The 16,081-nt window shown below is 44.1% G+C and overlaps 1 protein-coding gene across 1 annotated transcript in view; it reads right to left on the reverse strand.

The window, feature by feature from the left end:
• Positions 1-14,583, reverse strand: part of gapdhs (glyceraldehyde-3-phosphate dehydrogenase, spermatogenic) — a 39,069-nt gene extending 24,486 nt beyond the window's left edge. Inside the window, exon 1 of the mRNA XM_083637565.1 lies at positions 14,517-14,583. The gene's annotated coding sequence lies outside the window, so the exon portion shown is untranslated. The remainder of the gene's footprint in view (positions 1-14,516) is intronic.
• Positions 14,584-16,081: the final 1,498 nt, after the last annotated feature.

Consider the following 16,081-nt stretch of genomic DNA (forward strand, 5'->3'; position numbering starts at 1 on the left):
TTAGCAAAGTCATAGCATACATGTCCTCAATGAGGCGGTCATTTTGAGGTCTGGCATGTCTATGTGGCGCAAAAATTGAGGGAGTTATTACGCGCCAAACTTTTTGGCAGATATAAGTATAAGTATGTGGGATTTCAAGATTGTGCCTTGCTTGTCAGCAAGCACAATAATTAAGACATGTGCCAACTTTGACGACGTTTGGTTCAGTATTTTAAGAGCAAACTTCAATAGGAATAGGCTTGGAGTTCTGAGGAGCCGAAAGGGTACAGGGGGGGTAGGGGAGTAATTATCTTGAAATCCCATAGTCTTTGGGAACACTGTGACGTCAGTGTGTTCCTAATCTCCCATTCATTTGAGAAAAAAAAAAAAGCAGTGTTCGACCTTTAGAGGGCGCTTATGCCAGTTATGCTGCTGAAAAATGATACAAATGGTAAAATGGCAACAGTTTGGTGTCAAATGTGGAAATTCTGACCAGAATTCTTCACACATCACCCCCAAAGTCATATATATTGGTTAAAAGCTGAAAAAAAGTGTTTTGGAGGTAAGTTCTCCTTTAACCTAACTAACTATCCGGTGTGCACAGCATTGTCAGACTAAACTCTGGCTGACACCCCAAAAACCTACAATCCGATACAGAAAAATGTATATTGATTGTTTATTAACTGGCCCCTGGCCTCCTATAATTTCACGAAAGTGGCCCCCGGGCAAAGCAAGTTGAGTATCCCTGCCTTAGGTCTCCTAGTTTAATATGATACCAGAAACTTTAAAACTGAGCCTGCTGCAGCCTCTGAAAGTAAATGTTTAAAATTGTGATATTTCCCAAATATCGCAATATTTCTGAAAATCTGCCCAATCCGGCTACTCCTCAGGGCTAATGTGTATGTAAAAACTGTTGTCTGTAAAAAAAAAATGCAATTCTCTGGCAAACCCCGCGGACCACAGTTTGGGAACCAATGCTGTAGTGTATTCCCATGCTGTTCTCATATTTCTTTCTGTCTTCTCCTTTGTATTTGCTTCCCACCATCATCCTGTCTGTATTCACAAATTACTGCACCGACCTCCTCTTTGCTCTTTTGAAGTTCTTCTCTGTCCCTTCTGCACTCTGGCCCCCTCCTTACTCTTCATCTCCACACTGTACTTCCCTAACCTCCATTTTGTCTCAACAGAGCAGTTGCCCTGGATTTGGTGTTGGACAGGACGTCCAACACAAAATGGCTGCTCACCTGACAATAGCTAGCATGTCTTTTTTTAAGCCGAGTGGGCAGTCCAGTCCTTTTGAGTGTTTTTGGCCAGCGCACGCAGTGCCCTATATAACAGGGTTTGTCCACCCAATTTGCAAGCCCATTTGGAAGCCGATTTGGAAGCCAATTTGGTCCCACTCAGAAACCATAAGACCTGCCACTACCAAACTTGGTAGGGTAGGTCCACAGAGTCACTTTTTAGTATGGATGGAGAAATTACACTTGTTGACCACTAGGTGGCGCTATAACAGCCCTCTTTACGTTTTGGTCCATAACTTTTGAACCGTAGCGTCTACAATCAACATTCTTTTTTCCCTGGATTCCTTGGGTCATTCCGCATCTGCTGATAGAGGCCTCGCCCATTTCCGTCTAACTAGATTTGCCGCCATTTTGAATTGTCTCCAAAAGCATTTTTTCGCTATTTCACCTTCAAATTTGGCCCAATATTCACCAACCCACATCACACAGCGTGTGTGGACTGTCCTACACAAAACCTATTTCGCGTTTTTTTTGCAAGACTGCACCGTTACGATAGAATCGACTTCTGAACTTTTGTGGGTGTGGCCTAGTTCACAAAAATCGCCCTAACTCCGGAACGCATTGTCCGTTGTGAATGAACCTTGGTACAGGTGTGCAGCTATGTACTCTGAGCTGATAAAAAAAACAATTGTGTCATTTTGACTATAGGGGGCGCTATGGCAACAATAAGTACCCGTAGCTCACAAACCATAAGAGCGACTGTTCCCAAATTGGGTACATAGGTTCATAGAATACTCTTCTACTCTGGCTTAAAAAATTACACCGATTGACCTCACGGTGGCGATATAACTGCCCTCTTTACGTTTTGGTCCATAACTTTGGAACCATAGCTTCTACGATCAACATTCTTTCTATATAGACCACGCCCATTTCCGTCTAACTAGATTTTCTGCCATTTAGAATTTTGTCTAAAAGCATTTTTTCACTATTTCTCCTTAAAATTTTGTCAAATCTTCACCAAACCACATCTGTCCTGCATAAAACTTGTTTTGCCGTTTTTTGAAAGACCTCACCGTTGCGATATAATCGACTTGCAAAGTGTTGTGGTCGGTGGGGCCTATTTCACAGAAATCGCTATTTCGCCTTCTAATTTTGTCCAAACTTCACCAAACCACAGCACACAGCATGTGTGGACTGTGCTGCTCAAAACTTATTTTGTGGTTTTTTGAAAGCCCGCACCGCAGCATAGGCTATTTCATCATGAACTTATCATTTTGGGATACTGCTAACTGGGAGATGTAATTAGAACAATAGAAGTTGAAAAGGCACCATGAGGCTATGAGGGGTGGGGTTCTTTTAATGTGACAAATACACATCTTTTAGAATTTCACAATAAATACACGCGCGCATACACATACACACACACACACACACACACACACACACACACACACACACACACACACACACACACACACACACACACACACACACACACACACACACACACACACATGAATGTATTATAATAAATTGTTTTCTTAAATGCAAGTACATAATTAAATAATTATTTTCTAGGGCTTTCTTACCATACTGATATTCCATTATATCCTTCATACTTTTGCCACCGACAGCCGTCCACTTTAACAATGTTGCTGCCTGCTACAACCAACAGGCTCGTCAACGCTTTTCTCCAATGGCCATATGCTAGGTTTCCACCTAGCCTTGTTTATTATTGAAGACATGTGGAAAGTGGAGATGGAGAAAGAGAAGTGGAGACACACAGCAGAGAAGGCTCTGACAGGACTCAGTGTGAGACACACAGCAGAGAAGGCTCTGACAGGACTCAGTGTGAGACACACAGCAGAGAAGGCTCTGACAGGACTCAGTGTGAGACACACAGCAGGACTCAGTGTGAGACACACAGCAGAGAAGGGTCTGGCAGGACTCAGTGTGAGACACACAGCAGAGAAGGCTCTGACAGGACTCAGTGTGAGACACACAGCAGGACTCAGTGTGAGACACACAGCAGGACTCAGTGTGAGACACACAGCAGAGAAGGGTCTGGCAGGACTCAGTGTGAGACACACAGCAGAGAAAGCTCTGGCAGGACTCAGTGTGAGACACACAGCAGAGAAGGCTCTGACAGGACTCAGTGTGAGACACACAGCAGGACTCAGTGTGAGACACACAGCAGGACTCAGTGTGAGACACACAGCAGAGAAAGCTCTGGCAGGACTCAGTGTGAGACACACAGCAGAGAAGGGTCTGGCAGGACTCAGTGTGAGACACACAGCAGAGAAGGCTCTGACAGGACTCAGTGTGAGACACACAGCAGAGAAAGCTCTGACAGGACTCAGTGTGAGACACACAGCAGAGAAAGCTCTGGCAGGACTCAGTGTGAGACACACAGCAGAGAAGGCTCTGACAGGACTCAGTGTGAGACACACAGCAGAGAAGGCTCTGACAGGACTCAGTGTGAGACACACAGCAGAGAAAGCTCTGGCAGGACTCAGTGTGAGACACACAGCAGAGAAGGGTCTGGCAGGACTCAGTGTGAGACACACAGCAGAGAAAGCTCTGGCAGGACTCAGTGTGAGACACACAGCAGAGAAAGCTCTGACAGGACTCAGTGTGAGACACACAGCAGAGAAGGGTCTGGCAGGACTCAGTGTGAGACACACAGCAGAGAAAGCTCTGACAGGACTCAGTGTGAGACACACAGCAGAGAAAGCTCTGACAGGACTCAGTGTGAGACACACAGCAGAGAAGGCTCTGACAGGACTCAGTGTGAGACACACAGCAGAGAAGGCTCTGACAGGACTCAGTGTGAGACACACAGCAGAGAAGGCTCTGGCAGGACTCAGTGTGAGACACACAGCAGGACTCAGTGTGAGACACACAGCAGAGAAAGCTCTGACAGGACTCAGTGTGAGACACACAGCAGAGAAGGCTCTGACAGGACTCAGTGTGAGACACACAGCAGAGAAAGCTCTGACAGGACTCAGTGTGAGACACACAGCAGAGAAGGCTCTGACAGGACTCAGCGTGAGACACACAGCAGAGAAGGCTCTGACAGGACTCAGCGTGAGACACACAGCAGAGAAAGCTCTGACAGGACTCAGTGTGAGACACACAGCAGAGAAAGCTCTGACAGGACTCAGTGTGAGACACACAGCAGAGAAAGCTCTGACAGGAGTCTCTCTTTCCCTGCTCTCTCCTCCCCCACATACCCCCGCTCTCCCTCCCCTGCTCCCTCCCCACCTCCCCCCTTTCCTGATCTCTCCTCCCAAAATTCCCCCCACTCTCCCTCCCTTACCCCCCCCCCACCTCCTCCCTTTCCCTGCTCTCCCCTCCCCCACATTCCACCCCCGTTTTCCCCCTTTCTCTCTGTCTCTCTTTATCACATGGTTGTTCAATCTTGTTGTTATTATTACTACTGTAATTGTTATTGTTGTGTCAGCTAGATTTAGCTAGACATATTCTCTGTGAAGTCCTCTGAGACATGCTTGTGAATTAGGGCTATACAAATAAACTTGACTTGACAGCAGAGAGAGCTCTGACAGGACTCAGTGTGATACAATGTGGCCAATAGACTTGCTTGTTTTATCTGTAAACTAGCCAACCCTGATCTGGTATTCAACACATGCTTTCTCAGACACACAGACAGACAGACAGACAGACAGACAGACAGACAGACAGACAGACAGACAGACAGACAGACAGACAGACAGACACACAGACACAGACACAGACACACACAGACACACACACACACACACACACACACACACACACACACACACACACACACACACACACACACACACACACACACACACACACACACACACACACACACACACAGAGGCAGTATTGTTTGGAGCAGGGCCATGAAAAAACATGTTAACGGCAAGCTACAATCTGGTGACTGTCATGCAACAGACATGCACCACCCCCTCAGCTCTGGCTCTTCTCTCTGCTTGTGAAGGATCAGGAAATTGACAGAGCTGACCAATCAGAGAGGTTATTAGGACTGGTGAATGAATGAATGAATGAATTTATTTGGTGATAAAAAAAAGAACACAACAGTACATATAGTAAAAAAAGAACAGACAATATATCAATCACAGAGGATAAAAACATAAAAAAGCCCGAAGGCTTATTTCCTTTGTGGTCCTCACATAAAACATATAGTAAGACGAGGCATAATAAAACATATCAGTGGGGAGTACAGCCTGCATCTACCCACGTCTCTTTCTGTTTAAACCTGACTCACCACACACCCTTCCCCTCCAGCTCTTTCAGTGTCATTCATCCCATTCTGCTCCTCTGTCTAATTCTCCCTCCGTCTCCCTGTCCATCCATTCCCTCCACCTCTATTGGGCTGTCTGCTGCCCCCCCCTCTGAGCTGTGGCCCACTTTCCTCACTCACTCAAACACAACAAAACTGTGCAATGAAGGGGGTGCACAAGAGTGTGGCTCTGTGTGTGTGTGTCTATGGGGGGGGGCAGTCGGTGTTTATGTGGGTCAGCCTCCCACAGAGACTGAGGCCATGTTTAGATGACAACAGTCTCTGCATAAAATGGCAAACTAGCGGTTATTTCGCATTTATACACAGCGTTTGTGATAACGATTTGCATGCAGACCATTGCAGACTAAAGCCGCAAAAATCTCAGAGCAGCATCAAGTGAGCCAGAATAACATTGAAACTTCTGGTTAAAACCTTCACAATAATTGTAATTAAATACACTAATAGCCTTATTGATGCATGTTGCAACATTTTTTGTGTGTGAACCGAAATACACAGACGACATATAGAACACAGACAACTAAAAGTCCATTTTAACACGTAGGGAGTCGACGGGCCGGATTTTTATTTACTCAGTTATAATTATGGCTTTTATTTTGAAGATAAAAAAGCTTAACTTCCTCTATTCTGTCTATTTCTAACGGGCTTGATTTAGCTTTGTAGGATTACACTTTTAATGAATTTTCCACGCGATAAGAGTGACACAGAAGTCACAAATGGTAATAAACTGCTCCAGATTGGATTACAGAATAAAAACCCGGTAAAGCAACATAAAAAAGACCTGTTTTCTTTGCAGCACAATTGGGACTTCACTTGAGGAAATGCATCGCGGTGAGTTGTCTTCAATGATTCAATGCAGGAGACAGTGATTAATAGGCTATGTGCGACATTAGTAGGGGCACTTAACGTGACTTAACCTGATTTGCGTTTCTCCACTTTACACAGTAATGGCGGCGTTATCAAGAATTCCACTCTGGGACCTGTTTTCATTTTTTTGCGTTTTCATGCTCCAAGAACGCCCATGTAAAAGAAGGCACTAAGGCTAAAAAAGTTTGCCGTTTTATGCAGGGAGCCTTGCCATGTAAACAGGGCCTGAGCGATGTCTGACGCCCAGTCAACCAGAGAAATTAGACAAAGACAACAGGCTGCATCAGGTGGTGAAATGTCTAACTTTAAACAAGTTTTGATCAGTTCTCAGGATGAGGAGAGGAGTCTCTTTCTAAGGGTGGGAATCACAAGTTTGATCACGATATGACATTATATCGATTCATTGACAATGGACAACGATGCAATATTTGCCGATATCACATTTAACAAATCACTGAACTCAAGTGGTTAGTTGAAGAGATGAGGTTTTGTTGAGACAGCTTGTGTCTGCACTTGAAGTGTGTATGTGAGTGTATGTGAATGAGCACGCTGACTCTCTCCATTTTCTCCCATGCCATTTCTCTAAGCCCTGGTTTGCCACGCCTCCAGCCTCCCTAGCTCTCTCTCTTCCGCCCCCTTTCAATGTCTCTCGCCCATCAACCCCCCTTCTATCTTTCTAGCCCTCTGTCACACCCTCTCCCCAGTAGTTTTCCACTGCTGTGGCTTGATTGGCTGAGAGCCCAGAACCAGCCAGATAAACTGTCCATTTAGGTATTAGTCTGTCCTCTTGCCCTGCCCCTCATTGAATCACACAAATCAAACATGTTACAGTCACACACCCATATAGAGAGGCAAAGTGAACGTCACTTCCTGCTTTTCTCCCTGTACCAGCGCTGAAAAAATATGAATGGCGGTGAACGTAGAATAACGTTACTTGATCCCGTTTGAATTGTGCCACGGGGTGCCAACGTCATTTTGTCAATTTAAAACATAACTTTGCATGTCAAGAAAGTCGTAGTTTGTCGCCGAACTGTTGCACTATAAGTTATAAATCAGAAAGACTACTGTTGCCTAAGTGACATCACTTTCTCTACCGGCAAACTGAAGACCGGCGACATGCCACGAGCTGCCACGAGCTATGTAGTTTTTATACGAAACTAACCCCTACGTTTCAGTTTGACCCCCCCCCCCCCGAAGAAAGCATGTCTCGTCTTTTTCACTTACTTCAACTCCCACTTTTCGTTGATGTGGTGGCATGTTAACTTAACTTAACTTAACTTAACTTAATGTTACAGTGATGTAATTCTCGGTGGTTAAAGCCGTTCAACAATCAGTTGTTATATCCACCTTGTCGGCTGAACGTAGCTGCTCCTTAAAGTCGAACTGAACTTGTTCGTCACGTACATATGAGTCCGTTTCAGACTGAAAAACATAGTTTGTCTAAGATGACAGGTTGAGAGGCGGGTCATAGTATCATGTCGATGATTTTATTTGACAATTCTGGGGACTGGATTGGGTTTTGGCCAATCCTGGCGTGTTCCGCCTCCAAATCGAGTGGGATTCAGTGTGTTGTGGCGCTCCCCTCGGGAAGAGCCTTTTGACGGGAGGAGTGGAGCTCAGCGAGCCACAGGCAGCCAGCTGCCTTCGTGTTGCCGAGCGGAGAGTGCAGCACGTTGGCCTGGAATCTCCGAAGTGCGACCCCTGACAACCAAGCTCTCGGATGCGCGCGCCATTATCGCTGCTGTAAATACGATATCCCTGGAATGCGCGTTTTAACGAGCCAGTTACATTTCTTTGCATTCTTAGAGATGATAGTTTTTGTTTTTTGTTCATGTTTCTAACAATTGGCCAAGTTAGTAGTTATAGTTATGGGATAGGAATTCTGGCAGATGACAGGCACTAGGTGCCATTTTCTACTTCATTTGGAAGAGAAAATTATCCTGAAATGAAGATTTGATTGACAGCTGCATGTCGTGATATGATTGGTTGAAATGGGGTAGAAATTTGATAGTACTAGGTGACGTCAGCAAACTGTACATTACTGTTATCAATGAAATCTTGAAAAATGAACTTTTGATGTGAAAAAGTGTGAAAAACGAAATAAATTAGATTGTTGTGATTTTCTTTGCATACATCATTAAATAGGTGCACTGCATACCAGGTATTTGAACTAAAAGAAAATAAAAGTCATTTTTGGGTTCAGCTCGACTTTAAGCCCGTCTTTATGTTTTGTGTACCGCTTCTCAATACGGGTAGTTATTGTGCCTCTCAACGGGACGCTATAGCCTGGTTCAATCAAGCCAAGTAGCTCGCGAAATCCCTTGCCCTCCACCACGCTTAATGGCAGCAATGTCCTTTTCCACCATAAAGCAAATCTTCTGTGTTATTTTCTCTGCTCGGTCATCACTACATCTTCTCTTGGCAATTAGAGATAGGATAGTTTGCTGGGAGGACGATGTTCCATCTTCGCCTGGCAATGCAATTGTCGGGTGCTGAGTTTTAACGTGGTATATCATTGACGAGGTACTAGAGGTGTACTTGAGAACAGCGTCGCAATATTTACACTTGGCATTTTCGCCTGTTAGCGTGAAATGCTCCCACACTGCGCTGCGTTTTGCTCTTTTGTTGCTAGCACTAGCAGGCACGCTCATCTTGCTATTGTTGCTATCTGGTCTCTCAGTCTGTTTGTTTCCTGAATCTCAGTCCACCAATCATGTGACTACTTCCTCACGTGACCGCTCCTTTTATTGTTTGGGTGAGGTAGCCTATGCCCTCTGCTGGACTGGTGGAATAATAGAGTCTACGCTCTGGACATTGAGGTGATACATACAACCATGGATCTACCTATTATACAACGTCGGTCAAAACAGTTAATTAATTTTAATCGGTTACATTCTTAACGGCAGTTAACCGACTATCGGTTAATCATTAACATCCCTAATATGAGGGCTGATTTTTTTTTAACTGACTTACAAAAACAGAGTATGAGCCTTCAGGCACAGCCAAAGTCAATGGGCTAAAAGGCTTGTGGATTAGAGATGTAACGGTAATACGGTATGAACATTTCACATCACCATTATTGTGACCAAAATGATCACGGTTATCGTATTATCACGGTATTCGTAAAAAATTGCTGAAAATGTTCAAAAAATACTGAGAGACTCACTGAAATCATTTTACATGGAAAACTCAGACCCAAAAAGGATTGATACACTTACTGAAATCATTTCTCCAAGGCTGCACGTCTGCATCTGGGAGACTGTTGCCAACTTTGGTTGATGATGGACAGTATTTACCATGTTTTTCAAAGCACTGTAATCATGGTACCATGGTAATCACGGTACCACGGTTTTAATGATAATGAAAATGAAAAAAATGAAAATGAAACGGTATGGTTATCGTAAGGAATTTAATCACGGTTATCATTAAAACCGGTTATCGTTACATCCCTATTGTGGATTTAGCTACTTAGTAACTGACAACACATTATTATGGTTTAATAAAGTTACTAATCCTGTCAGTCTCTGCCTGTCCTTAACTCCCCCCCCCCCACCCCCCACCCAGATAGATGATAGATAGATAGATATTGTAGATAGATAGATAGATAGATAGATAGATAGATAGATAGATAGATAGATAGATAGATAGATAGATACTGTAGATAGATAGATGGCTAGATAGATAGATATATTCTGGCATTACAGCAGCAGCAACATCAATAACATCAATGACCACAACTTGTGTCAAAAACCCACAAAGAGGTACGTCTGTCAGTGAGAACTTAGAAAATATAAATACAGCTATCAAGCTACAGTTCTGTGGTATCTCTCCATGTTAAACTCTGCACAAGCTGTACCCTTTTGAATATTTCCAGTATAATGAAAGAAAAAAAAACTGCTTCATTGTACAAGTGATAGCCTAATATTCCCCTATAATCTCTCCCTCCCTCTCCCTGCTGTGTGTGAGGACATTTCCTAACATTCATGGCCGTTAATCACAGAGTGTTGAGTCACTGTGTGCAGTTTCCTCTCTCTTGCGTACATCCTGCCTGGACAACATGGCAGCATTAGTCAGTTGAAGAAGAACATCAAAAGGAACACTAACCTCACACTAACCTTGCAACAGCTATTCTACTTTTGACTGGGAAATTCTCATGTTACAGTAATCTAGCAAGATGCCAGTCATAACCAGCCCGGGAGAACTGGATGACAGGCCTGCGTGTGTTGAATTAGTCTATTGACATTTAGATCTTAGTAGCAGTGATAATCTTACCAACCCAACCTCTTACCAACCCAACTATGAGTCAGGACTAGGGATGGGCATTTCTAGCAAAAACACTATTCGAAATTCGCTGGCCAAAGTCGACTTTTAATCGAAATTCGAAAAAAAAAAAAAAAAAGTAAAAAAAAATATATATATATATATCTTTTTTTTTGTGAGTGAAATGTTGCATTGTCTCCCCTGATTCTAAGTCTACGGCTTTATTAATTAATATAAAAAGCTTCTGCTGTGGATTTTTAGCTCAAACAAGCATTGCACCACTGAAGTAAAGAACATGTTACATGACATTGACATTTTCGAAAATAAAAAACAGTTTTGACAATCATGAGTGGTTCATTAAATATTTAGGCTCAGGTCTGAGTGCCAAAGGGGTGCCAAAGTCACCCCCTCTCCCTCTTCATGGGATTTCATCCGCCATTCATTTTTCCATGAACCTTGCTTAAAATGCTTATAAAAATAGTTTTACTTGCTCAAACCAAGCGATTCGACTATACTTAGAATCAGGGGAGACAATGCAACATTTCACTCAATTTTTTTTTTTTTTTTTTTTCCAATTTCGAATTTCAATAATAAAAGTCGACCTTGATAATAACAACGATTATTCGAAAATTCGAAATTCGATGCCCATCCCTAGTCAGGACGCACTCAAAACGGTGGTTTTGATGCAAGGCAGCCTGGCCTGAAACGTGCACCACAGTGCAGAGCGAGGCTCTCTGGACCAGCATCAGCATCTTCTGGCAGCTACTCTGGACCAGGAAGAAAGGCACTAACAAGCTAAAAGCCTCTGGACTTACAGCAAGTGCCTGGTAATCCCATTTACATGCAAGTGGCTTGTAGCAGCTGTGGTTGGGGGACATTTTTCTTTTGGATCCAGGTCAATGTTTTAACCACGAGTTTTGGTCCTATTGCATGAAAAACTGCCTATTGTAAACTGAGTTCTACATATATTTCTGTTCTGAGAGGAAGCTGAGCTAAATTCAATGAAAATGTTTGAGTTTTCTCTTTCAGTGCTGGGAGTTAAGTGGTGGCCTGAAAGAATATAGAAGAAATGGCATATAGAGAGTAGACAGACCTGCAGCCTCTCACTCACATAACTAGCTGGGGTGGTTGAATATGTTCTGTCTTTTACAGATTTTTTTTTAAACACTGACAGAAAAATCTGAAGGCCGTCTCTCATTTTAACACAAAGGTAATAATAGATTATGACAGCATTTTTTTTTTAGTACGAGACCTCTGGGTGGTTGTCAATATCTCCTTAATAACATGGATGTAGTCTTTGTTAGGCAGAAGTAACATGAGCAGTGTGTTGTTGGTCTAAACTAGCTAGTCTACCAGCAGAGGGATAGGAGGATCTGGTTGACTAATAGCCTACTCCATGCTCGGGCAACAGGAGACACAGTGAAGCCACTGACATTTTACATTGTAGACATTTCACTGACACTCTACACAACAGGATTTTTATTTTATTTTATTTGTTCACATTAACTAAAGAGAAAATGTTCTGATGAGAAATACCAATTCTAAACCAAGTTTTAGAAAATATGTGTGTTTTAGAATTCTGTTTGAAAAATTGTTCAGGAGGGGGGTTATAATTAGAAATGATGTAGATTAACAATATTAACGACTAAATCATTACCAGATATACCAGAGAATCCTATAATGAGAATTGTGAAGTGTCTGTGTGTGAGCTAATTGTGTTGGGCCACAGCCCACAGGTATGCCATTTTACGTGTGATCATGCGGAATCTTTCAGGAAGTGTAAATAGCACCCCTGCAGGTGACCTAACGGAGCTGGATTTTTGAATTAGGTTAATTGTCGCCGGGCAAAAATGGCTATAGTGGCCAAAATTAGTCAACACGGGTTCAGCACCATGGACAGCTCCATTCGTTAGCTACTGATGTAACACAACGTAGTGGAGGTGAGCAGTTGGAATCAGCCAGGGAAGTTAGTACACTATGAAAACCCTCTGGGGAGAGGAAGGAGAGTCTGCATGCCAACTCTGTGAGTGAGGCCTGACTAAATGGCCCGTGAGTGTGTGCTCCATCAGAATCAGAACAATAGTAAGAATGCAAAGTCATGTGTGGCTGCGCAGCACGACACACTGCAGGGGTATTCTGCTAGTACATAGAATACAGATCATTTACTTCATAAATGATCAATACATGATGACACAAACTGCATAGAATCTGCTATAGCAGGCCTGCAGTCATCAGCATCTCCCTGTAGCAGCTCTGGGCCTGCTGTGACCTTCCCTCAGCTACAGTAACGACCTTCACCAGTGGGACAAGGCCAGACACGGCTCCATCTGCACCTACCACACCTAATGAAGCTCAATCGACATTATTTCAATAAACAGAATCAATGTGTCCCTCCACAGTTATTACTAAGAATAATAACGCATATATAAAGGAAATGGCCGTTTAAGAGGGTGCTAGCACTCCTGGTTTGCATAAAATACATTGTTGAAACATTGTTAACTATAGATGTGAGAAGATGTGTTTAGAAACATCAGTTTACCTGCTGCTACCTAACCTTTCCTTTTTTAATCCATATCATATGGTTGACTAGTTCTGCAAAAAGCTCTCCTAGGCCTATCAGCTATCCAGTAGTTACAAAACCTGTTGCTCTTGTAGTCAGTTTGGCAGTTGCAGGTGAATACGGTACACTATAAGAGATAAATGTAAAGGAATTAAACTGTGGATTATTCTTGGTGGTCGTTTCCCAAACAGCATCAACAGACCTACAGCATCTAGTCACGGTCAACTGCGGCAGAATCACATGATGTGACATACTGTCTGTGTGCCCTTCATCACGAGAAGGATGCAACAGCATCTTTGCAATGCAACAAACACATCGAGGTTATTCATTTGTGCCATTTCTATTATTATGATGATGATGCTTTCTCTCGTTGCGACAGCACCGCAGCACAGGCTGTGCTAGTAGGCTACATATGCAGGAAGGGAATGGCGCAACGAGGAGAAACTTCATCATGAGGAAGCAGGGAGGCACGTAGGCTACTAGCTTCACCTCCGTTCATTCATACAGCAGGCTGCTTCAACAAACCAGTACTGCAGTAGTATTTTTTTTATATTTTAACTAACGTTATAACGCTAGCATCGATAATAATGCTGTATCGTTAAATATGCGCAAAAGCATTGTAAAACATCAATTTCAGTGGGGTTACATAACGTGGTTTCTTCCAGCCCACTTCCACTTCCGCAAAAATGCAGCATCGGGAGCTGTCAATGTCACGTTGTTACATGATGGTTCGAATGAATGAATTATCGTTATATACATTATGAATGAACAAGGCTGTTCATCTGTATTGCCCAAACAGGTCATTGTATGCCTTTGAAATGGTCATGCTTTGTATAGGATCTCTCCAACCGTCGTGTTTGGCATCTAGATGATGCAACGACGCGGCATCAAGTTACACAACCAGCCTCTCTCCCCGTCCAGACTGCAACAAGGCCACGGCGCATCCCCTCTCCCACCCGAACCTTCTCCTCCACCATTGCTGCTGCAGCAGTTTAGCACGCATCTAACAAACAAGTGAGTTATATCACACGAAATGAGTGGCCATCACGTGTTTACGGCGTCCACCATAGTAGCTTAACGTTAACCTACATGCGGGTGGCCATAGCGTTCTGCACTGCACTCCAAGTTAAATTCAGTTTCAAGATACGTTAATTCATGTTTAAGGTAAAACTAAAGATTGAAAGGTATGAATTCGCGCACCCAGGGTAGCCTATTTTGTTTGCTGGAAAAGTAGCTAAACTTTCACTCCCAAACGTTACCTACCTACACGGTCTGATGAAAGGGAGCTGCGGCTTACCTGGTTGTTGATGCTGCTTGTGTGTGTGTGAGCGCAAGCCCTGGTGCCGCCTTCGCTTTTTATGCAAGAAAGACACGTGCCACAGGGAGCCCGGTCGCCATGGTGACGTGACGTCACATCTTCCGCTGCTGCGAGGATCCATACGGGACGAGCTCCTGGTCACGCGCCGGTCACTCTCGACTGCCGCCATGATAACCACAGCAGGGCGAGAGAGAGAGAGAGGCTGAGGAGGAGGCAGAAGGAATGATGAAGCACTGTTCTACTCGTGGGGCTTCTTAGTTATTAATAACACAGGATGGCTAGAATGCATCCGGGTTGTGAATGTGCAGTAATAGAGGAGAGAGAGAGAGAGAGAGGGAGAGAGAGACAGAGAGAGAGAGAGAGAGAGAGCGACTGGCAGGATGCCAAAGGGAAGTGGTGGGGAATGATGAAGCATTTTATCCAATGTCCACCATAGAAGGTCATGGTCATGTGTGACGGCCATGTGGATCTGATGCAATGCCAATAGCATAGCCTGCTGATGAAATAAGATGATATGGGCAACCATTTGAGACAATATATAGACAGAGACTTGTTGAACCTAATTGTCTTTGGCAGGGTCCTGAAGGACAGCATGGGCCTGCCCTATAGAAGCCAATTTTGTATTGGCAGGCTTCCATGCATTGATGTGTATAAGGACTGTGGACTGACTGGTAAATGGTAAATGGCCTGCATTTATATAGCACTTTTATCCAAAGCGCTTTATTTTCTACATTCACCCATTCATACACCAATGGTGGCAGGCTGCCACGCAGGGTGCCTGCACACCATCGGGAGCAAGGAGGGTTAAGTGTCTTGCCCAAGGACACAACGACGGCAGCTGAGAGGGAGCGGGGATCGAACCGCCAACCCTTGCGTCATTGGCCGACCCGCTATACCTCCTGAGCTAAAGCCGCCCCTACACACTGACTGCCCATGGATGCAGCGTGTGTGTGTGTGTGTGTGTGTGTGTGTGTGTGTCTGTGTGTGTGTGTGTGTGTGTGTCTGTGTGTGTGTGCGTGTGCATGTGCGTGTGCGTGTGTGTGTGTGTGTGTGTGCGTGTGCGTGTGTGTGCGTGTGTGTGTGTGTGTGTGTGTGTCTGTGTGTGTGTGCGTGTGTGTGTGCGTGTGCGTGTGCATGTGTGTGTGTGTGTGTCTGTCTGTGTGTGTCTGTGTGTGTCTGTGTGTGTCTGTGTGTGTGTGCGTGCGTGTGTGTGTGTGTGCGTGTGTGTGTGTGTCCTATGGGTGGATGGATGCAGCTCTGTTATGTAAGACATAACGTGCTGCAGTGGCACAGGCTGTCCCTGCTGCCAAATAGGCTTTAGGGGTCCACATCAATGATGCTGCCCGGCCGACCAGAATCACCAGAACCAGCTAAAACGCTATTCTTTTCTATTCTATTCTAATCTATTCTATTCTATTCTATTCTATTCTATTCTATTCTAATCTATTCTATTCTATTGTTGTGCACTGAGTGAAAAATAGTGGCCTAAAAAAGAGAACTGATTTCCTTTCCTCTCTCTCCTCCTCTCTCCACATGAGAGCAAG

Source organism: Poromitra crassiceps (assembly GCF_964638095.1).
Source record: "Poromitra crassiceps genome assembly, chromosome: 1".
NCBI lineage: Eukaryota > Metazoa > Chordata > Actinopteri > Beryciformes > Melamphaidae > Poromitra > Poromitra crassiceps.